This window comes from Arachis stenosperma, chromosome 4 (genome assembly GCF_014773155.1).
Source record: "Arachis stenosperma cultivar V10309 chromosome 4, arast.V10309.gnm1.PFL2, whole genome shotgun sequence".
Lineage (NCBI taxonomy): Eukaryota > Viridiplantae > Streptophyta > Magnoliopsida > Fabales > Fabaceae > Arachis > Arachis stenosperma.
This window is the reverse complement of record NC_080380.1, coordinates 25785042-25809117: the sequence shown is the minus strand read 5'-3', so window position 1 is coordinate 25809117 and position 24076 is coordinate 25785042. Positions and strand designations below refer to the sequence as shown.

At 39.2% G+C, this 24076-nt stretch overlaps 1 non-coding gene across 1 annotated transcript; it reads right to left on the bottom strand.

Annotated features, from left to right (window-relative positions):
- Positions 1 to 8841: 8841 nt before the first annotated feature.
- On the bottom strand, positions 8842 to 8949 carry LOC130978059 (small nucleolar RNA R71). The gene has a single exon (XR_009085723.1). It is a non-coding gene; the product is annotated as a small nucleolar RNA R71 (small nucleolar RNA).
- Between the last annotated feature and the right edge of the window lie 15127 nt (positions 8950 to 24076).

Sequence of the window (24076 nt, the reverse complement as noted above, 5' to 3'; positions counted from 1 at the left end):
TTATTGATGAAAAATATGATCCTTTTAAAATAATTTATAGAATATATTATAAAAGTACAAAGGTAAACTACAATTTTAGAGTTAGAAGAGAATAGTCAAAAGATAAAACTGTTATTATTCATGTTATTTACGAAGATCTTTTGTTTAAATACCTAAAAAACTCTAACATGAAGAATATTCCTAAAGAATGGATTTTAGAATATATAGTAAAAAAAATAGAGAATACAGAAATAAGAGAAATTATTAGAGAATAAAAAAGAAATTACTCCTAGGCACTCTATAGATAATTCTATTATAAACGAAAAAGTTATAGAAATAAATAACAATATACCAAATATAACAACTCCTTTATATGGGACAGAAAATAATTACTCATCAATTGTCTCTCAAATTTTAGGAGTTATAATAAAAGAGGAATTTTTTGAGATTGATAAAAATTGGATTAATAAAGATTTTAATGCACAATATAATACGGAATTAAAAAAATAGTATTTTACTAGATATTCTGAAAAAGAAACCATAGAAATAAAAAAATAATTTTATAATTACTTAATAAACATGCAAATCACTTAAACATGTATAAAATGAGAACAGAATCACTACAGCAATATTCTATGGCTTAATTACACTAAATCCAGGACAAAAACTCTAATTGCACCTCAAATCAGTCAAAACACATTGAAAGTACTAAGTGATTACTTGTCACAAATTCAGTTTAAAACATGCAAATCACTCAAACATCTATAAATAGACATAAAAATTACTCAAATATGCATAAAATGATAATGAAATCACTACAACAACATTTTATGGTCTAATTACATCAAATTCAGGACAAAAAAAATCAATTGCACCTCAAATTCAGTCAAAATGCACCAAAAGTGCTTACTGATTACTACAACAACACTCTATGGCTTTGTTACATCAATTCAGACAAAATACACCAAATCATCTAACTGATTACTACACACGAACTCAATTCTAAAGATGCAAATCACTCAACCATGCATAAAACATATTCAAATCTCTCAAACTCATGCAATATAGGTTAAACGATACGAGAAGCACTACAACAACATTCTTACACCGACGTAATACAGTTATCACAAAATGAACACTATAATGAGAATAGTAATATCTACTTTATCTTTAGAACACAAAATAAATCTACAAAATAAACAAAAATATGACTATTTAGTGTTTTGCGATCGAAATTGCGAAAGAGAAAAATAAGAAAAACACGGAGGATTAATTTTTGAGTACCTTGAATCATGTTTCGTTTTCTCTTTTTGTATTTTTTGGTGAAGATTTCGAATGTAATACCCTAATTACCCTAAGCCTTACCTCATGTCGTAAAGCAAATGTTAATTGATAAACCCCATTTGTAGGGTTTATCTTGTATTAATTTTTGGGGATTTTATCACATTTTACCCACATTTATTCAATGAAATAGCATGGTTTTGTATATTCTCCTTTAATTGTGCTTAAGAGTGAAAACATGCTTTTTAGGACTTAAAATAGCTAAATCTAATTCTCCTTGATTCCATTAGATACCTTGATATGTTTGTTAAGTGATTTAATGTTTAGGAGGCAAAGATTGGATCAAGGGAATGAAGAAAAAAAGCATGAAAAGTTGGAGAACTCAGGAAGAAATGAAAGAACCGGAAAGCTGTCAAGCCGACCTCTTCGCACTTAAATGACCATAACTTGAGCTACAAAGGTCCAAATGATGCGGTTCCAGTTGGGTTGGAAAGCTAACATCCGGGGCTTCGAAACGATATAAGATTTCATAGTTGCTATATGCATAAGGACCCGTACGCGTACTGTACACGTACACGTTGTTGGTGCACGTGGTTCACTTCATGCAAACTCGTGGCTAGCGAATTTACAAGCCTTGTGGGCCCAATCCAACTCATTTCTGATCCTATTTAAGCCAAGGATTGAAGAGGGATGGACATGTTAGTTACCATTAGCATAGTTTAGTAGTTAGAGTTAGTTTCTAGAGAGAGAAGCTCTCACTTCTCTCTAGGATTAGGATTAGGATTAGTTCTTAGATCTAGGTTTTAATCTTTGCTTTCTTCCACTTCTATCTCTCAATTCTTTGTTGCTACATTCATCTTCTTCTACTCTTTTGTTGTAATTTCCTTTATGTTGTTCTTATATTTTGTTGTAGATCTAGTATTGTTCCTTCTACATTCTTCCAATTCAATAAGAGGTAATTCATACTAAATGTGTCTTCTTTGCTTTTCTATTATTGTTCTCTTGTTTTTGTAGCTGTAGATTCCTTTAATTCTTGCATTTAATAATGATTACTTCTATTGCACTTTATGTGTTTGTTGAAATGTCTCTTTTAGTTTTAGTGTAGATTTTGTTCCTCTTGGCCTAGGTAGAGTAATTAGTGACACTTGAGTTATCTAATTCCTTTGTTGATTGATAATTGGAGAGATTGCTAATTGGTTTGGAGTGCACTAAAGCTAGTCTTTCCTTGGGAGTTGGCTAGGACTTGTGGCTCAAGTCAATTCATCCACTTGACTTTCCTTTATTTAGTAAAGGTTAACTAAGTGGTAGCAATGAACAATTCTCATCACAATTGAGAAGGATAACTAGGATAGGACTTCTAATTTTCATACCTTGCCAAGAGCCTTTTATAGTTGTTAGTTTATTTTCGTTGCCATTTACTTTTCATGCTTCTTATCCAAAATCCCAAAATAACTCATAACCAATAACAAGACACTTTATTGTAATTCCTAGGGAGAACGACCCGAGGTTTGAATACTTCGGTTTATAAAATTAGGGGTTTGTTACTTGTGACAAACAATCTTTTGTATGAAAGGATTATTGTTGGTTTAGAAACTATACTTGCAACGAGAATTCATTTGTAAAATTCTAAACCGTCAAAAATCCAATCATCAAAATGGCGCCGTTGCCCGGGAATTGCAATGGTGTTGTGTTATTGGTTATTGTATATATGTGAATATTGTGAATATGTTTGCTTTTTGCTTCTTTGTTAGTTTTTAGTTTGTTCTACTCTTTATTTGTTACTATTTTTTTGTTTTTGCCCTCTCTTGCTATCATGAATTCTCATTTTGGCTATGAGTGTGATTACAACTATGTTGTAGGTGATGAGAACTTCAATGAAGACATGCATCAAGGATGGGACAATCAAAGGTGGGAGGAGCCATATGCATATGATCAATCTTCATGGCAACAACCTCCACCAATGCACTATGAAGAAGAGCCATTTTTTGATGCATATCAATCCAATGGCTATGGTGAATCTCCTTGTGACTTTCAAGAGCCACCACTATATGCTTATGAACCCCCTCCTCAACATGGGCCCCAACCACACTCACAAGCCTCTTTTCGCCAACCACCTTCATATGATTCTAATCCATATCCATCATTCCAATAACCATATGAGCCATATGAACCACACATAGAGCCACCACCATCCCAACATCACCACTTTCAAGAGCCACCCCTTCCATATTATTACCAAGATGAACCACCTCCAACATATGAAAATTTCCAACCACAAGATGAATACTACTTTCCACCACAACCTCCCATGGAAGAATACTTATGTCCTTCAATCCAAGAGTCCTATGATCCTACTCATGACATCCAAGAGGAACAAGAGTCAAGGGATCATCTCAAGGAAGCATTGGATCAATTTCAAGCAACCATGGAGTGTGTTGTGCAACAAGTAGAAAGAGTGGAAAACATTGAACCACCACAACTCTACCAAGAAGAACAACCTTCCTATTATGAACCCTCTCCGCAAAATGAGGAACCCTTCCACCCACCCCAATCTCTAATGGATGAAACCCTTGGTGTTCTTGTTCAAGGGCAAGAAGAGATAAAAAGAGATGTGCAAAATTTTATGACCGCCTTGGAAGCGGTAACAAATCAATTAGCCTCCCAATGCTTGAACACTCAAGGAACTCCCATGGCTACATGTGGAGAATCGAATGAAGAACATAGCATGAAGGAGAGATTGGAAACTCCGGTGGGAAATGAAGGAAGTTGCTTTGTATTGGAACAATTGGAGGAAGCTTTAATTGTTGAAAACAAGGAAGAAGTGGTAGAAGACTTAGGAGATGCGGAGCCTCCATGGGAACATAGAGTTGAAGAAAACCCCTCCAAGATGATTGAAATTGATGCTAGGGAGGAAAGTGCACACCTTCCAAGGCATATTCCATATGAAGACTTGGATGGGATAGAGAAAGAATTGAGTTCCCTTGGTGATGAAGATCAAGCATCAAGTCTTAGTGGTGAAGAATCCTTTGAGCATGAAGAACCTTCTCCGGTTGGATTTGAAAGCGTTGAGGAGGTAAATTTTTCTCACCTTCCCTATTATGATTTGAGTAAAGGAAAAGGTTTCGATAAAATTGTTGAACAAAGGATTGAGATCAAGAGATCTTGTGAAGAGGTGGAAGTCCCTAGAAATAGAAGAACGAGGGTTGGCTATGCTTTGTCAAGATCTTTGGAAGCATCTTTGCCTAGGTTGCCATCTATACCTTCATTTGAGTGGGTGAAATTCATTTCTATTAGTTTTATTATACCACTTGAATATGGTTTGCTTGAAACGGATGGCCAACTTAGGGAAGTTTGTGGGATGAAGCGTAAGCGGAAAAGGTTTTGTGGTGGGTGTTGCAAATCAAGGCTCATTATGGTTGATGCATCAAACATGAGATATAAAGGTTGGAGTAGTGCTCAAATAGATGGGTCTAGGAGGATTGTTGGCCACTATATAGAGAATTCACCTTACTCACCACCCGGATGGACTAATAATTATGATCAACTTCAAGACAGGTGTGAAAATAAAGTGTGGGATCCCAGATTAGAAAAAGAGGATCAACATGGGGAGCCCCAAGCTTGTGAAGAACTCCATCAACACTTGGCTCAACCCATAGGAAATCTTGGGGCACAATGGAGAACCAAGCATTGGTGGGAGTTCCAAGATGAATACAAGCACAAGCCACCTTGATGAGGAGCTCCCCATAAGTCCAACTTAAGGACAATAAACAAAAGTGCTAGGTGGGAGACACCCCACCATGGTAAAATCCTTTCATTTTCTCTTTTGTACATATTGGTAGAATTAGTTTAATTTCATGTTTTGTTTAGTTAGTTGAGTGATGAGCGGATAATTTGTACACTTTTTGGCATTGTTTTTAGTATGTTTTTAGTAGTTTTAGTTGAGTTCTTAGTATATTTTTATTAGTTTTTAGTTAAAATTCACTTTTCTGGACTTTACTATGAGTTTGTGTGTTTTTCTGTGATTTCAGGTATTTTCTGGCTGAAATTGAGGGATCTGAGCAAAAATCTGATTCAGAGACTGAAAAGGACTGCAGATGCTGTTGGATTCTGACCTCCCTGCACTCGAAGTGGATTTTCTGGAGCTACAGAAGCCCAATTGGCGCGCTCTCAACGGCGTTGGAAAGTAGACATCCTGGGCTTTCCAGCAATATATGATAGTCCATACTTTGCCCAAGATTTGATGGCCCAAACCGGCGTTCAAAGTCACCCTCAGGAATTCCAGCGTTAAACGCCGGAACTGGCACCTAAATGGGAGTTAAACGCCCAAACTGGCATAAAAGTTGGCGTTTAACTCCAAGGAGAGTCTCTACACGAAAATGCTCCATTGCTCAGCCCAAGCACACACCAAGTGGGCCCGGAAGTGGATTTTTATGTCATTTACTCATCTCTGTACACCCTAGGCTACTAGTTTTCTATAAGTAGGACCTTTTACTATTGTATTTTCATCTTTGGATTATTTTTAGATCCTTTGATCATCTTTGGACATCTAGTTCTTAGATCATTAGGAGGCTGGCCTCACGGCCATGCCTAGACCTTGTTCTTATGTATTTTCAACGGTGGAGTTTCTACACACCATAGATTAAGGTGTGGAGCTCTGCTGTACCTCGAGTATTAATGCAATTACTATTGTTCTTCTATTCAATTCCGCTTGTTCTTGTTCCAAGATATCACCTGTTCTTCAACTTGATGAATGAGATGATCCGTGACACTCATCATCATTCTCACTTATGAACAAAGTGACTGACAACCACTCTTGTTCTACAAGCATACGAGGCTTAGTGAATATCTCTTGGATTCCTGATACACGATGCATGGTTGATCGCATGACAAACGAGTGCTCGCCTGACAAACGAGCCAGCCATTCCGTGAGATCAGAGTCTTCGTGGTATAGGCGAGAACTGATGGCAGCATTCAAGAGAATCCGGAAGGTCTAACCTTGTCTGTGGTATTCTGAGTAGGATTCAATGACTGAATGACTGTGACGTGCTTCAAACTCCTAGCAGGCGGGGCGTTAGTGACAGACGCAAAAGGATCGATGGATTTTATTCCGGCCTGACCGAGAACCGACAGCTGATTAGCCATATGCTGTGACAGAGCATGGGAACATTTTCACTGAGAGGATGGGAGGTAGCCACTGACAACGGTGAAACCCTACATGAGCTTGCCATGGAAAGGAGTAAGAAGGATTGGATGAAGACAGTAGGAAAGCAGAGAGACAGAAGGGAAGGCATCTTCATTCGCTTATCTGAAGCTCTCATCAACGATATACATAAGTATCTCTATCTTTATCTTTATGCTTTATTCGTTTATCACTATACCCATTTGAGTCTGCCTGACTGAGATTTACAAGGTGACCATAGCTTGCTTCATACCAACAATCTCCGTGGGATCGACCCTTACTCACGTAAGGTATTACTTGGACGACCCAGTGCACTTGCTGGTTAGTTGTGCGAAGTTGTAGTGATCACAATTTCGCCCACCAAGTTTTTGGCGCCGTTGCCGGGGATTGTTCTTGAGTATGGACAACTGACGGTTCATCTTGTTGCTTAGATTAGGTATTTTTCTTCAGAGTTCTTAAGAATGAATTCTAGTGTTTCATGGTGATCTGCTGAAATCTGGCTGGCTGTGAAGCCATGTCTAATCTGATTGGACCGAGGTTTCAACTAATCATCACAATAGCTTGTTGATCTCTATCAATCTTGCTACTGGAGCGATGATCTGCTAAGGCTTGGCTGGCCATTGGCCATGTCTAGTGTTTTGGACCGAAGCTTTCTTTGAAAGCTTGGCTGGCTGTGAAGCCATGTCTAATTCCTGGACCGGAGTCTTAGACTAGCATTGCAATGATTCCTGGAATCCAAATTGAGAATTCTGAAACTTTTATTTTCTGTTTTCACATAATTTTCGAAAAAAGCACAAAAAATTTTAAAATCATAAAAACCAAAAATACTTTATGTTTCTTGCTTGAGTCTAGTGTCTAATCTTAAGTTTGGTGTCTTGCATGCCTTGTTTATTTGATCTTGGTTCTATTTTCAAGTCAATAGTACAGGGGACTGAAGATTCAGAACATGCAGCAGAGGAATTACACAGAAAAACTGGGCGTTCAAAACGCCCAGTGAAGAAGGACAGACTGGCGTTTAAACGCCAGCCAGGGTACCTGGTTGGGCGTTTAACGCCCAAAAAGGTAGCATTTTGGGCGTTAAACGCCAGAATGGATACCATTCTGGGAATGGATACCATTCTGGGCGTTTAACGCCAGGATGGCACAAGGGGGAAGATTTTGTTTTCAAATCAATTTTTTTTTTCAAGTTTTCAAAGTTTTTCAAAATCAAATCTTTTTCAAATCATATCTTTTCAATCAAATATTTTCAAAATCAATTTCTTTCCTTTTTCAAAGATACTTACTAACAATTAATGATTTGATTGAACATCTTAAGTATGTTGCCTTTTCTGTTGAGAAAGGTTTAATGTTTGAATCATATCTTTTCTTGTTAGGCAAGTCATTAATTTTTAAAATCAAATCTTTTCAAATTGTTTTAAAATCAAATCTTTTTAAAATTGTTTTCAAATCATATCTTCTAAATCACATCTTTTTAAAACCATAACTTTTCAATCATATCTTTTTAATCACATCTTTTTCAAAATAAATTTTCAATCAAATCTTTTTAATTTCTAATTTCAAAATCTTTTTCAAAAATCACTTGATTTCTTTTCCACTTTGAGTTTTCGAAAATTATCAATCAATTTTTCAAAATGTTTTCAAAAATCTCTTTGATTAATTTTCGAAAACTCTCTTCCCCTCTTCTCACATCCTTCTATTTATGGAGTATCACTCCTTCTTAATGCACAATTCGAACTCTATCTGATCAAGTTCGAATTCTCCTTCTTCTTTCTTCTATTTTTCTTTTCCTCTGACACCTCAAGGAATCTCTATACTGTGACATAGAGGATTCCACATTTTCTTGTTCTCTTCTCTTTCATATGAGCAGGAGCAGAGACAAAGGCATTCTTGTTGAAGCTGACCCTGAACCTAAAAGGACCTTGAAGCGAAAGCTAAGAGAAGCTAAGGCACAACTCTCTGTTGAGGACCTAACCGAATTCTTAAAAGAAGAAGAACCCATGGCAGCCGAAAACAACAACAATGCCAACAATGCAAGGAAGGTGCTGGGTGACTTTACTACACCTACTCCCGACTTCTATGGGAGAAGCATCTCTATCCCTGCCATTGGAGCAAACAACTTTGAGCTTAAGCCTCAATTAGTTTCTCTAATGCAACAGAATTGCAAGTTCCATGGACTTCCATTGGAAGATCCTCATCAGTTTTTAGCTGGATTCTTGCAAATCTGTGACACAGTCAAGACTAATGGGGTTGACCCTGAGGTCTACAGACTGATGCTATTCCCTTTTGCTGTAAGAGACAGAGCTAGAATATGGTTGGACTCTCAACCTAAAGAAAGCCTGGACTCTTGGGAAAAGCTAATCAATGCCTTCTTGGCAAAGTTCTTTCCACCTCAAAAATTGAGTAAGCTTAGAGTGGAAGTCCAAACCTTCAGACAGAAGGATGGTGAATCCCTCTATGAAGCTTGGGAAAGATACAAACAATTGATCAGAAAATGTCCTTCTGACATGCTTTCTGAATGGAGCATCATAGGTATTTTCTATGATGGTCTCTCTGAACTATCCAAGATGTCTTTGGATAGCTCTGCTGGAGGATCTCTTCATCTGAAGAAGACGCCTACAGAAGCTCAAGAGCTCATCGAAATGGTTGCAAATAACCAACTCATGTACACTTCTGAAAGGAATCCTGTGAACAATGGGACTGGTCAGAAGAAAGGAGTTCTTGAGATTGATGCTCTGAATGCCATACTGGCTCAAAATAAAATATTGACTCAACAAGTCAATTTGATTTCTCAGAGTCTGTCTGGAATGCAAAATGCACCAAGCAGTACTAAGGATGCTTCATCTGAGGAAGAAGCCTATGATCCTGAGAACCCTTCAATGGAAGAGGTGAATTACCTAGGAGAACCCTATGGAAACACCTATAATTCTTCATGGAGAAACCACCCAAGTTTCTCATGGAAGAATCAAGAGAGACCTCAACAAGGTTCCAATAACAATAATGGTGGAAGAAACAGGTTTAGCAATGGCAAGCCTTTTCCATCATCTTCTCAGCAACAGACAGAGAATTCTAAGCAGAACCCCTCTGACTTAGCAACCATGGTCTCTGATCTAATCAAAACCACTCAAAGTTTCATGACTGAAACAAGGTCCTCCATTAGGAATTTGGAGGCACAAGTGGAACAGCTGAGCAAGAAAATTACTGAACTCCCTCCTAGTACTCTCCCAAGCAACACAGAAGAAAATCCAAAAGGAGAGTGCAAGGCCATCAACATGGCCGAATTTGGAGAGGAAGGAGAGGAAGTGGATGCCACTGAGGAAGGCTTCAATGGGCGTGCACTGACCTCCACAGAGTTCCCCAATGAGGAACCATGGGAATCTGAGGCTCAAAATGAGACCATAGAGATTCCATTGGACTTACTTTTGCCTTTCATGAGCTCTGATGAGTATTCCTCCTCTGAAGAGGATGAGTATGTCACTGAAGAGCAAGTTGCTAAATACCATGGAGCAATCATGAAGCTAAATGACAAGTTATTTGGAAATGAGACTTGGGAGGATGAACCTCCTTTGCTCACCAAAGAACTGGATGACTTGTCTAGGCAGAAATTACCCCAAAAGAGACAAGATCCTGGGAAGTTTTCAATACCTTGTACCATAGGCACCATGACCTTTAAGAAGGCTCTGTGTGACTTAGGGTCAAGTGTAAACCTCATGCCTCTCTCTGTAATGGAGAAGCTAGGGATCTTTGAGGTACAAGCTGCAAGAATCTCACTAGAGATGGCAGACAACTCAAGAAAACAAGCTTATGGACTTGTAGAGAATGTTTTGGTTAAGATTGAAGACCATTACATCCCTACTGATTTCATAGTCCTAGAAACTGGGAAGTGCATGGATGAAAACATCATCCTTGGCAGACCCTTCCTAGCCACAGCAAAGGCTGTGATTGATGTTGATGGAGGTGAACTGATCATTCAAGTGAATGAAGAATCCTTTGTGTTTAAGGCTCAAGGATATCCCTCTGTCACCATGGAGAGGAAGCATGAAGAGCTTCTCTCAAATCAGAGACAAGCAGAGCCCCCACAGTCAAACTCTAAGTTTGGTGTTGGGAGGCCACAACCAAACTCTAAGTTTGGTGTTGAACCCCCACATTCAAACTCTAAGTTTGGTGTTGGGAGGTTCCAACATTGCTCTGAGTATCTGTGAGGCTCCATGAGAGCCCTCTGTCAAGCTACTGACATTAAAGAAGCGCTTGTTGGGAGGCAACCCAATGTTATATTTTATATATTTTCTTTTGCTATTTTTTGTTATTTTGTAGGTTGATGATCATAAGAAGACACAAAATTAATTGAAAAAGCAAAAACAGAATGAAAAACAGGAAGAAAAACAGCACACCCTGGAGGAAGAACTCACTGGCGTTTAAACGCCAGTGAGGCTAGCAGTTGGGCGTTTAACGCCCAGTCTGGCACCATTCTGGGCGTTTAACGCCAGAAAGGGGCACCAGACTGGCGTTAAACGCCAGAAAAGGGCAAGAACCTGGCGTTAAACGCCAGGAATGGGCACCAGCCCGGCGTTTAACGCCAGAAATGGCTCAAAACACGATTTTGAATGCCATTTGGTGCAGTGATGACTTTTCCTTGACACCACTAGGATCTGTGGACCCCACAGGATCCCCACCAACCCCACCACTCTCTCTTCTTCTTCACCCATTCACCAATCACCTCAATACCTCTTCCCCAAAAACCCCTCACCTATCAAATCCCATCTTTCTATTCACCACTCACATCCATCCTTCATAAAACCCCACCAACCTCACCCTTCAAATTCAAACCACTTTCCCTCCCAAACCCTCCCATAATGGCCGAACCCCATCTCCCCCCTCTCCTATATAAACCCCTCTTCACTCATTCATTTTCACACAACCTTAAAACCACTTCTCCCCCTCTTTGGCCGAATACACTAAGCCATTCCCTTCTTCCTCATTTCTTCTTCTTCTACTCTCTTCTTTCTTCTTTTGCTCGAGGACGAGCAAACCTTTAAGTTTGGTGTGGTAAAAGCGTTGCTTTTTCGTTTTTCCATAACCATTTATGGCATCCAAGGCCGGAGAAACCTCTAGAAAGAGGAAAGGGAAGGCAAAAGCTTCCACCTCCGAGTCATGGAAGATGGATAGATTCATCTCAAAGGTGCATCAAGACCACTTCTATGAAGTTGTGGCCTTAAAGAAGGTGATCCCCGAGGTCCCCTTTTCACTCAAAAAGGGTGAATACCCGGAGATCCGCCATGAGATCCGAAGAAGAGGTTGGGAAGTGCTTACCAACCCCATTCAACAAGTCGAAATCTTGATGGTTCAAGAGTTCTATGCCAATGCATGGATCACCAAGAACCATGATCAAAGTGTGAACCCGGATCCAAAGAATTATCTTACTATGGTTCGGGGGAAATACTTGGATTTTAGTCCGGAAAGTGTAAGGTTAGCATTCAACTTGCCCATGATGCAAGGAGATGAACATCCTTACACTAGAAGGGTCAACTTTGATCAAAGGTTAGACCAAGTCCTCACAGTTATATGTGAAGAGGGCGCACAATGGAAGAGAGATTCAAGAGGGAAGCCGGTTCAATTGAGAAGGCATGACCTCAAGCCCGTGGCTAGAGGATGGTTGGAGTTTATCCAACGCTCAATCATTCCCACTAGCAACCGGTCCGAAGTTACTCTAGACCGGGCCATCATGATTCATAGCATCATGATTGGAGAAGAAGTGGAAGTTCATAAGGTCATAGCTCAAGAACTCTACAAGGTGGCAGACAAGTCTTCCACCTTGGCAAGGTTAGCCTTTCCTCATCACATTTGTCACCTCTGTTATTCAGTTGGAGTTGACATAGAAGGAGACACCCCCATTGATGAGGACAAGCCCATCACCAAGAAAAGGATGGAGCAAACAAGAGACCCCTCTCATCATGAGATCCCTGAGATACCTCAAGGGATGCACTTTCCTCCACAAGACTATTGGGAGCAAATTAACACCTCCCTAGGAGAATTGAGTTCCAACATGGGACAACTAAGGGTGGAGCACCAAGAACACTCCATTCTCCTCCATGAAATTAGAGAAGATCAAAGAATCATGAGAGAGGAGTAACAAAGACAAGGAAGAAACATTGAGGAGCTCAAGCACTCCATAAGACCTTCAAGAGGAAGAACAAGCCGCCATCACTAAGGTGGACCCGTTCTTTAATCTCCTTGTTCTTTATTTCCTTGTTTTTCGAAAATTATGCTTTATGTTTATCTATGTTTGTGTCTTATGATCATTAGTGTCTATGCCTTAAAGTTATGAATGTCCTATGAATCCATCACCTTTCTTAAGAACTGTTCTTAATTGAAAAAGAAAAGAATTGCATGAATTTTGAATTTTATAACAGTTTAATTATTTTGATGTGGTGGCAACACTTTTGTTCTATGAATGTATGCTTGAACAGTGCATATGTCTTTTGAATTTGTGGTTCATGAATGTTGGCTCTTGAAAGAATGATGAAAAAGGAGACATGTTACTGAGGATCTGAAAAATCATAAAAATGATTCTTGAAGCAAGAAAAAGCAGTGAAAAAAAAAAAGAGGCGAAAAAAAAAGAGAGAAAAAATCGAAAAAAAGAAATAAAGTTGTGATCCAAGGCAATAAGAGTGTGCTTAAGAACCCTGGACACCTCTAATTGGGGACTTTAGCAAAGCTGAGTCACAATCTGAAAAGGTTCACCCAATTATGTGTCTGTGGCATGTATGTATCCGGTGGTAATACTGGAAAGACAGAGTGCTTTGGGCCACGGCCAAGACTCAATAAGTAGCTGTGTTCAAGAATCATCATACTTAACTAGGAGAATCAATAACACTATCTGGATTCTGAGTTCCTAAAGAAGCCAATCATTCTGAGTTCCAAAGGATAAAGTGAGATGCCAAAACTATTCAGAGGCAAAAAGTTAAAAGCCCCGCTCATCTAATTAATACTGATCTTCATAGATGTTTTTGGAGTTCATTGCATCTTCTCTTCTTTTTATCTTATTTGATCTTCAGTTGCTTGGGGACAAGCAACAATTTAAGTTTGGTGTTGTGATGAGCGGATAATTTGTACACTTTTTGGCATTGTTTTTAGTATGTTTTTAGTAGTTTTAGTTGAGTTCTTAGTATATTTTTATTAGTTTTTAGTTAAAATTCACTTTTCTGGACTTTACTATGAGTTTGTGTGTTTTTCTGTGATTTCAGGTATTTTCTGGCTGAAATTGAGGGATCTGAGCAAAAATCTGATTCAGAGACTGAAAAGGACTGCAGATGCTGTTGGATTCTGACCTCCCTGCACTCGAAGTGGATTTTCTGGAGCTACAGAAGCCCAATTGGCGCGCTCTCAACAGCGTTGGAAAGTAGACATCCTGGGCTTTCCAGCAATATATGATAGTCCATACTTTGCCCAAGATTTGATGGCCCAAACCGTCGTTCAAAGTCACCCTCAGGAATTCCAGCGTTAAACGCCGGAACTGGCACCTAAATGGGAGTTAAACGCCCAAACTGGCATAAAAGCTGGCGTTTAACTCCAAGGAGAGTCTCTACACGAAAATGCTTCATTGCTCAGCCCAAGCACACACCAAGTGGGCCCGGAAGTGGATTTTTATGTCATTTACTCATCTCTGTACACCCTAGGCTACTAGTTTTCTATAAGTAGGACCTTTTACTATTGTATTTTCATCTTTGGATTATTTTTAGATCCTTTGATCATCTTTGGACATCTAGTTCTTAGATCATTGGGAGGCTGGCCTCACGGCCATGCCTAGACCTTGTTCTTATGTATTTTCAACGGTGGAGTTTCTACACACCATAGATTAAGGTGTGGAGCTCTGCTGTACCTCGAGTATTAATGCAATTACTATTGTTCTTCTATTCAATTCCGCTTGTTCTTGTTCCAAGATATCACTTGTTCTTCAACTTGATGAATGAGATGATCCGTGACACTCATCATCATTCTCACTTATGAACAAAGTGACTGACAACCACTCTTGTTCTACAAGCATACGAGGCTTAGTGAATATCTCTTGGATTCCTGATACACGATGCATGGTTGATCGCCTGACAAACGAGTGCTCGCCTGACAAACGAGCCAGCCATTCCGTGAGATCAGAGTCTTCGTGGTATAGGCGAGAACTGATGGCAGCATTCAAGAGAATCCGGAAGGTCTAACCTTGTCTGTGGTATTCTGAGTAGGATTCAATGACTGAATGACTGTGACGTGCTTCAAACTCCTAGCAGGCGGGGCGTTAGTGACAGACGCAAAAGGATCGATGGATTTTATTCCGGCCTGACCGAGAACCGACAGCTGATTAGCCATATGCTGTGACAGAGCATGGGAACATTTTCACTGAGAGGATGGGAGGTAGCCACTGACAACGGTGAAACCCTACATGAGCTTGCCATGGAAAGGAGTAAGAAGGATTGGATGAAGACAGTAGGAAAGCAGAGAGACGGAAGGGAAGGCATCTTCATTCGCTTATCTGAAGCTCTCATCAACGATATACATAAGTATCTCTATCTTTATCTTTATGCTTTATTCGTTTATCACTATACCCATTTGAGTCTGCCTGACTGAGATTTACAAGGTGACCATAGCTTGCTTCATACCAACAATCTCCGTGGGATCGACCCTTACTCACGTAAGGTATTACTTGGACGACCCAGTGCACTTGCTGGTTAGTTGTGCGAAGTTGTAGTGATCACAATTTCGCCCACCATTGAGTTTAATTGGTAGTTTAGTATGTTAAATAAGGTTTTATGGTATTTTGGTAGCTGTTTGGAGGTTTGGAATGCTTGGATTGGTGCAAAAACATAGCAAAAATTTTTGAAAAACAGAGCACCATCCACGCGTACGTGCACTGCGTGCGTGCGCGTGCATCAAGCGTTTTGGACCATCCACGCGAGCGTGCCATGCGTGCGTACGCGTGGATTGAGAAGTTCCACCCTCCATGCATTTTTCCAGAGAGTTGTGCCTACGCCGCGCCAACGGTGTGCCTTTGGCACAACCCCACTTGCGCGGATGCGCACACGACGCGCACGCGCCACTCTCGAAATAAACCATCTGCGCGCGCGTGGCATGCGTGCGTACGCGCGGATTCCCTTCCTTCAATCCACTTCTTTTCTTCCCCTCTTTCCATTTCTTTCCTCCTCCTTTCTTCTTTCCCTCTCCTACGCTTCATCCAACACTCCCAAACACCATTGATAACCATTTATTTTAGTTAGTCAATTAGTTAGTTTTTGTTTAATTTTCATTTCAATTTCTCTTTTCCATTGTAAGTGTTGGATTGTTATTCTTGTTTACCATTAATTGCTGCTAAGCATTAAAAAGGGCTGTCTTCTTAACATCATTATGTTTACAATCTTTGTTGGATTCTATGATTGAGGTTATATTTTGCTACTTGGTTTTGAGTTTTTCATGCTTACCTTTTGAAAAAAAAAATACCAAGTGATGAGAATTGCCTTCGAACTTGTAACTCTTCTTGAATTACATGATTTGTCCACCATCTGATTTGAGCCTTATTTTGTGATTAGGCGACCTCTTGATGGATGACGTTGTGCATTTACCTTAATGCCTTATGTTATGATTATATGCATCCATATGTGTTTGACTTGAATGCTTTCATGCTTCTTTAATGCTTGTTTTACATTACAAGTTCACTTAAAGCATCTCAAGCATACTAGAATGAGTAAAGTGCATGCTTCTTTTGTGACATAGCTTTTATGCTAATGTGTGTTCTAAACCGCGCAATTTAGAATTCACACACCTAATATTTCTTAATGTCACACTAATTCACTCACTCAATTCTAGTGATTTACCTCACTCCAACAAAGTATGCTTCCTTGATTTTGTATTGTCTCATCTTATGGTGTTATATTTTTGTCTTTCATGACGAATGCACCACAAGCAATAACGGAAGCAAGACTAAGAACACGCAGCAATCCGGAGAGTCGCCGTACCCCCTTGCTTATCTTTGAGTGCACCGAGGACGGTGCAAACTTTTAAGTGTGGGGAGGTCGTCCGACCGGTCGGCGATTTTGGGTGACAAATTTCTAATCCCAACACTTTTGCATTTTATTTTAGGTTTTTAGGATTTTTGTTGCATTTTTTTTGCATATATATACACAATAAGCTTAGTCAAATAATGAAAATTTTCAAGATTTCTATCTATAGGGCACCAATTGATTTGAGTGAAAACTTTTCATAGAACTTGCTTGAATCATATATATTGTGGAACATGAATTTTTGAGCTAAGAACACAAGCAAGTGATTTTTGAGCCTAATGGTGTGGTTATTAATCAAAGGTTATGACAATTCTAAGGCTTATACGTATTATGTAGAAAGAAATAATATATTCTAGAAGCCCGACGAAGGATTAAGCTCAAAAGCAGAGTTTGAAAAATGCAAAACGTTCACACGAAGCTACACTAAACGAGGCACAAGATAATAATCACAAAGATCTAGCCGCCGCTTGCAGAGTTTAAGTCGGCTAGCTATATACAGACATACAGAGTTTAAACAGCTTATACAAACTTCTTCTCAAGTTAAGCCTCTAGGTAAAATAAATACAAAAGTGAGAGAAACTAAACAAAATAACCAAAAGGACTTCAAAACAAGATAGCAATCCTCCGCTTTGTCACCACCAAGCAACTCACCGAGGTGGGTTGCGACCTGCATCTGAAAAACAACAACAAAATATGGTATGAGAATTGAAGATTCTCAATATGGTAACATTGCTCAGTGATGTAAGATATAAGACTCCGGGACGCCAGAGGCAATCCTAGAACTTCATATCCATCACAAGATTCATCTTAAACCATAACCAAAACATTAAATTAAAGCATAACTTAAAACCATGATATAATAAAGGGGTAATCTAACTTAGTGGATTTCTAAACTAATAACTCTCCGCTGTCCCACAGCCATCATGACCTATCCTCCATGCGATCCCATCGCCACCGCCTTCCGAACCTCCTCAATCCCAGTAGAATACACAATTAGTACAATGCAAGTATAAGCATGTATATCAAATGATTCAAATAGGCAATTAGGCATGTTATACAATTAGGCAAACAATACAAGTCGCCAAAGCAAATAAACAGATAGAATATGCACATGATGAATGCATGTCCTACTGGCTGTGATATCACATTGTTCGTTCAACTGCCAACCCGACACATCTCCTCGGGATGTTGCCTTTCGATCACGAATAAAATGGGTACCCCTGGTGATATCGTGCCTGGTTCACGATCCAGGGATATAGTGCCCGAGCGCACTCTTGTGATTCCGAAAGGATGCGAGTGGGATACACTGCCATAGACCTCACATCTCAACGTAAGCGGGACGAACCACCACCTTTACGCCGCCGCCGCAACCTCGACAGACAGGATTAACTGCCGTCCCTGCCAGGCGCATAACATCTCAACAATCTCATTAAAATGTTTCATCAGTAGTTTTCAAAATCATTTCATTCAGAGCTCATTAGATCACTACTTTCACAACTTATTCCAATCTCATTAGTTCACCTCTTTCACAATTCATTCTGAACTCATTAGTTCACCACTTTCACAATTCAATATCAAAAATCACCCATACCATATACCGCCCTCTCACTCAACCAAAACCGGCCTCAGTACTCCAGAAACCAAGCCTCCGTTCTCTAACCCTTTACCAGAAATACCGAATTGAACCACCTAAGACCTTCTCTATGTTTTGACATCCAAAAACAAGCCAAAGAGTCTTAGATAAGTGTCACAAAAGTTTACAAGCTTGTCGGGAAGGTGAAATAGTTAAAAACAAGGTTTTTATTGAAAAACAGGGTAGTGTGCATACGCATAGGTGTGTGCGTACGCACGCCCAAGAAGATTTTCAAGAAGTGTGCGTACGCATAGAGGTGTGCGCATGCACAGGGGTAAAAATCTCCAACAGAATGCACCTTCCAGCGTGTGCGTGCACACAGCTTGCAAAACTTTGTTGGTTGTGTATGCACACAGAGCGTGCTAGCGCTCCCAACAACAGCCATAACCTCGTGTGTGCGTGCGCACAGGAGTGTGCGTGCGCACATTTTAAAAAGTTCACAGGGTGTGCGTGCGCACACAAACTAAAAATCACAAATTCTGCAACATTCACAGAATTCTAATTTCAGACACCAACTTTCAATGATCATATATTTCTCTACAGAATTCAAATTTCCACAAAATTTTTACCATTTAAAAGCTTTTTAAATTATCTTTCATTTGATATAAAATGCACTAAATTTCAAATACCGTAGTGAAAGATATGATCCGTCAAAATTTACTAAAAATTCATTTTTACCAAAGTTCCCTAAATTCTCAACTTATCAAAATTTTCAACCAAAACCAAAACCAAAACCAAACCTAAACCACACCAAACTCCAATATACTTCATAACTAACCTTTTGTGTCACAAAACACCATTTACACCTGTTGAGTTAAGAAATTAATTAATAAAATTGATGATGACAAACATTTGATTAGTGGGCTAATCACCCAATTAGTTTTTATTATTATTGATAAGTGATGCAGGCCAAAAATAAGTGTTGCAGCAGCCCAACATCAAACAAAAGAAATATGCTAATGGGCTGAATGGTAAGTGAAAAATAAAAACAAGCCCAAGTCATTCATCTCAAGTAAAATTCACCAATGAAGCTAAGCAAGGCACCAACGGGCTAAAGTAGAGAAAAACCCGATCCAAGCCCGAAATTGATTTTCAATTTCCCACCATCTTGCCTTACCAGAAGCAACGTTCCTCTCCTCTCTAATCAAGTCACATCAAGGCTTCAGAAAAGTAAGAAAGAGAAAGAGATAAAGCTTCCTCCCTAAGCTAGTAACCAAAGAAGCAAGAGAGAGAGAAATTTAAGCTTGAAGCACAGAAAGCTAAAACAGAAAATTCAAACCAAATCAAGCTTTGGTTAAAGGTAATCTATCTCATCTTGCATGCATCAGATCTTCTTCTCTTCTTTCCAACTCTCTGCTCTATCCGAAAATGGCATTCAAGGGAAAGTTGTTCTCTGCCCAATTCTGCTTCACATCTACGGTCACAAGTGATACTTGGGGACCAAGTAGTTTTTCAATGGCTAAGATCAAGTTGACCATGAGAAGATTTCCATGGTTGCTGTTTTGTGGCTTTCGGTCAAGATGAGGAAGTCAGAGGGAAAGTTTCTACTCTGAGGATTAAAGAGGAAAAGTGAACATGTGGGCTGGTAAAGCTCAAGGCTCAAGGTGTTGACCTTGGAAGAAGAACCAAGAAACATGCAAGGAGATAAAAAGAAGCTTGCTGTTCATTCAGAGGCAAGGAGAGAAAACCAGAGTTTGTGAGTTGTGTTCTGTAAAGTTCCTCTACTTGGATAATGCTCTCTTTCAAAGAAGCATTCGACCAACACTGAAGAACTGTATCTGAGGTTTGCAAATATGGTTTTGCACATAGCAAAGAGGCTGCTGATGAAGTCAATCTCCTTCATGTTTACTGATTGTAATGTACTTTTCTACGTTTATCTTTCTGTAATTTCTTGTGAGAAAAGGCATTGTGAGAAAGCTCAAGTAAAAGCCATGAGTGGAAAAAGGCTGAGTGATACACTTGAGAGAAAAGCCTAGAGTTATTTTTCTGATTTCTTTAGGTTGGTTAAGTGTCTTGTATCTTGTACCTGTCTGGTATCCCTTTCTTAGTTGGGTTAGCACTAAGAGTGAATAGTTAGGAGTTAGCATAGCCAATGTCAAGTTAGGTTAGAACTTGAGTGTGAAATTGGTGTATGTAATACTGTTAACTATAGTAAAATTCTTCCATAATTGTGGAGGAGACTGGATGTAGGTTGCATAGCACAAGGTAACCGAACCAGGATGCATGCTGGTGTTCGCTTTTCTCTTCTCTGCTAAGTTCTGTTTTCTGATATTCAAGAGACAAAAATAAATTGTCTCATAAATTTTCGCTGCTGAGTTCAAACAGAATCAGAATTGTAATTTTGTTTAAAAAAGGGGTCATAACAGCAACTTAAAAAGGAAGGCATAGATTCAACCCCCCTTCTCTAAGCCTACCACAACCTTCAATTGGTATCAGAGCTAAGGTCTCAAGAATCAAGCTTAACCGCTTGGAGCAAAGATCCAATGGCAAACAACTTGGGCACAACCACAGTTGCTTACACCCTCACTAAAGGCCAGTCAAACAACCGGCCACCTTTCTTCAACGGGAAGAACTATTCCTACTGGAAAGAAAGGATTAGGATCTTCATCCAATCCATTGACTATAATATATGGAAGATCGTTGTGAGTGGTCCCAAAATCCCAACAAAAACAAGTGCTGATGAAGTGGTGACTCCAAAAGAAGAAGCTGAATGGAATGAAGATGGCAAGAAGAAGATAGAGCTGAACGCTAAAGCAATCAACCTTCTTCATTGTGCTATCAGCTTTGAAGAGTACCGGAAGGTGTCTAGATGCAAGACATATTGTAGGGTATTCCACAACTAGTAAAGCATATAGGGTTTATCATCAAGATGCTAGAATTATTGAGGAGTCCATACATGTTACATTTTGTGATACTAACTTGGTGCAAAGCATTTTGGAAGATTGTGATGCAGGAAATCAAGCTCAAAAGGAGGATGAAACCGCTCAAAATCATGGAAAAGAAAATTCCGGACAAACTGAACCAGAAACTGCAAATGATGAAAATTCAAGAGACAATTCCATTTTGTCTCATGAATCTAAAGGAAATCCTGCAGCCAGCAGCGCCCAGAATCCCTTGGTGTCTGAATCTGCCTCCAAGTCCACCAGACCTCGTGAGTGGAGATTCTTGAAAAATTATCCTGAGGAATTTGTCATTGGGGACGTCTCTCATGGAGTGCAAACAAGGTCTTCCACTAGAAACGCCAATGAAGGATCCAACATTACCCTTCTATCACAAATAGAGCCTCAAAACGTCAAGGAAGCACTTAGTGACCCTTCTTGGGTTAAAGCTATAGAGGATGAGCTTCTTGAGTTTAAAAAGAACCAAGTATGGACTTTGGTTCCAAGGCCAAGTGGAAAGAAAGTGACCGGCACCAAGTGGATATTTCGGAACAAGTTGGGAGAAGATGGTAGCATCGCAAGAAACAAGGCAAGGCTAGTGGCTCAAGGATATGACCAAGAAGAAGGAATAGACTTTGATGAATCTTTCGCCCCTGTTGCTCGAATGGAAGCCATAAGACTTCTCTTAGCTTATGCTGCATTTTGTGGTTTTAAATTATATCAAATGGATGTGAAATGTGCATTTTTGAATGGTGTGAAAGATAGAGAAGTGTATGTGGAGCAGCCTCCTGGTTTTGAAAATAAAGAATATTCTAATCATGTTTTCAAATTGTCTAAAGCTCTCTATGGTTTAAGACAAGCTCCTAGAGCTTGGTATGAGAGACTTAGCTCTTTTCTTTTGAAAAATGGTTTTCAAAGAGGCACCACTGACACAACTCTATTCATCAAGAACTCTAATGATTCTTTTATTCTAGTCCAAATATATGTTGATGACATTATTTTTGGATCAGCAAATGAATCCATTTGTTCTGAATTTGGAAAACTCATGACAAGTGAATTTGACATGAGTATGATGGGTGAACTTAATTTTTTCCTTGGGCTGCAAATTAAACAAACTGAAAAAGGTATTTTTATTCATCAAGAAAAGTATGCCAAGGAATTAGTTAAGAAATTTGGTATGGAAAGTGACAAACCCATGGGAACTCCCATGCATCCTAGTTCTAAATTAGATAAGGGAGAAACTGAGAAAGATGTTGATAGGACTAGGTATAGAGGGATGATTGGTTCTCTTATGTACCTAACTTCCTCTAGACCCGATATTGTGCAAAGTGTTGGACTGTGTTCTAGGTTCCAATCCAAACCTAAAGAGTCACATCTTTCTGCAGTTAAAAGGATCATTAGATATGTTCATGGCACATCTAATTTTAGTCTTTGGTATCCTAAGATTGATGATTTTTCTGCAGTTGGTTATTGTGATGCAGATTTTGCTGGTGATAGAGTTGATAGAAGGAGCACTTCTGGTTTATGTTGCTTCCTTGAAAAGTCCTTAAATGTTTGGTCAAGTAAGAAGCAACCAACAGTGGCCTTATCCACTGCAGAGGCTGAGTATATAGCTGCTTCTTCTTGTTGTTCTCATCTTTTATGGTTAAAAACACAGCTTGCTGATTACAAATTAAAGGCTGAATATATTCCCTTGATGTGTGATAATATGAGTGCCATTAATATTTCTAAAAATCCAATTTTGCACTCAAGGACGAAGCATATTGAAGTGAAATTTCACTCAATAAGAGAACATGTCCAAAAAGGGGATATTAGTATTCAATTTGTTAAATCTGAGGAGCAATTAGCAGATATTTTTACAAAACCATTAGCTGAGGATAGATTCTGTATGCTTAGGACTTGTCTAGAAATTTTGAGTTATAATTCTTTATTTGAAAATTGCTGATGTATTTGCTGGAGATTTTTTTTTGTCTCATAAACAGGTATGAGACAATTCTGGGCAGGTGATGAACGTCTCCATCAAGCCAGCATGTTCTAGGTTTGTTTCAAATGAAAGATAATCTGGGCCAACCTCAAAATCAGATCTAGAATGGTCCATTGTGTTTTCTTAAATCCAACTATCTCTGGGCCCATATGTGAATGTTATATTTTTTTGGTGATGGGCTGTGTGTTTATTTTTTAATAATTTTTCATTTAATGTTTATAATCCAAAAAAGATTTTCAGTTTATTTTTGGTTTTTCAAAATTTAAAATTCATTGCCTGTTTTATTTTCAATTCAAATCAAATCTTAAATTTATGAGGTCAGGTCTTTTCATGTCAATTCAAAAAAGGTGATGCAGTTGCATGGTTTTGGAAAACCACTTTTGGGTACGGTTACCAACACTCCCTCTCTTCCCTCCATAACTTCTCCTCAACCCTTCGGTTTCTTCCTTCTCACTCTACTGTCTCCTCCACCAAAAGCTTAAATCCAACCAAAATGGGGAAGAAAGTTATTGCTAAAAGAGCACCTCGTGAGAAAATTCATAAACTTCCAGGATATCCTAGACCATTAACCCGTTCTCAAGACACCACTTTCACTCCCTCACCTTCTCCTCCTACCTCTCCTCCTCGAACTGATCCCATGGCGCATACCAAGACCACTCCAAGGTATCCTTCTCCTGCCAAACCGACGCCACCATCAAAGGCAACGCCATCCAAACCAAGTTCCACAAAACCTAGTTCATCCAAGGGTAAGCGTCCTGCTGTTGAAGAGCCTGTTCCTGAGCCTACAAAACCTAAGTCAAGGTCTGTTCCTGTGCGTTCACAAAGAGGTAACCTTCATCACCCTCTCAAATCTGTTAGCGAACCAGACATTGATCCCTTTGCTCATAAATCACACTTCATGACATCTCACTCAGACTTTAACCCACATCGTTTCAAATCTGCCATGAACCATGATTTCTATGAGGGAGTTATTAAGTATCGCACTCTTTGTCCATCTTTTCTTGCTAATTTACCTGATTTGAAAAAGAAAGGTTTTCCTTTTGTTGAAAATCTGGAATTTTTAGACTGGAATCACCTTTTCAAAATCAAAAAACCAGTATA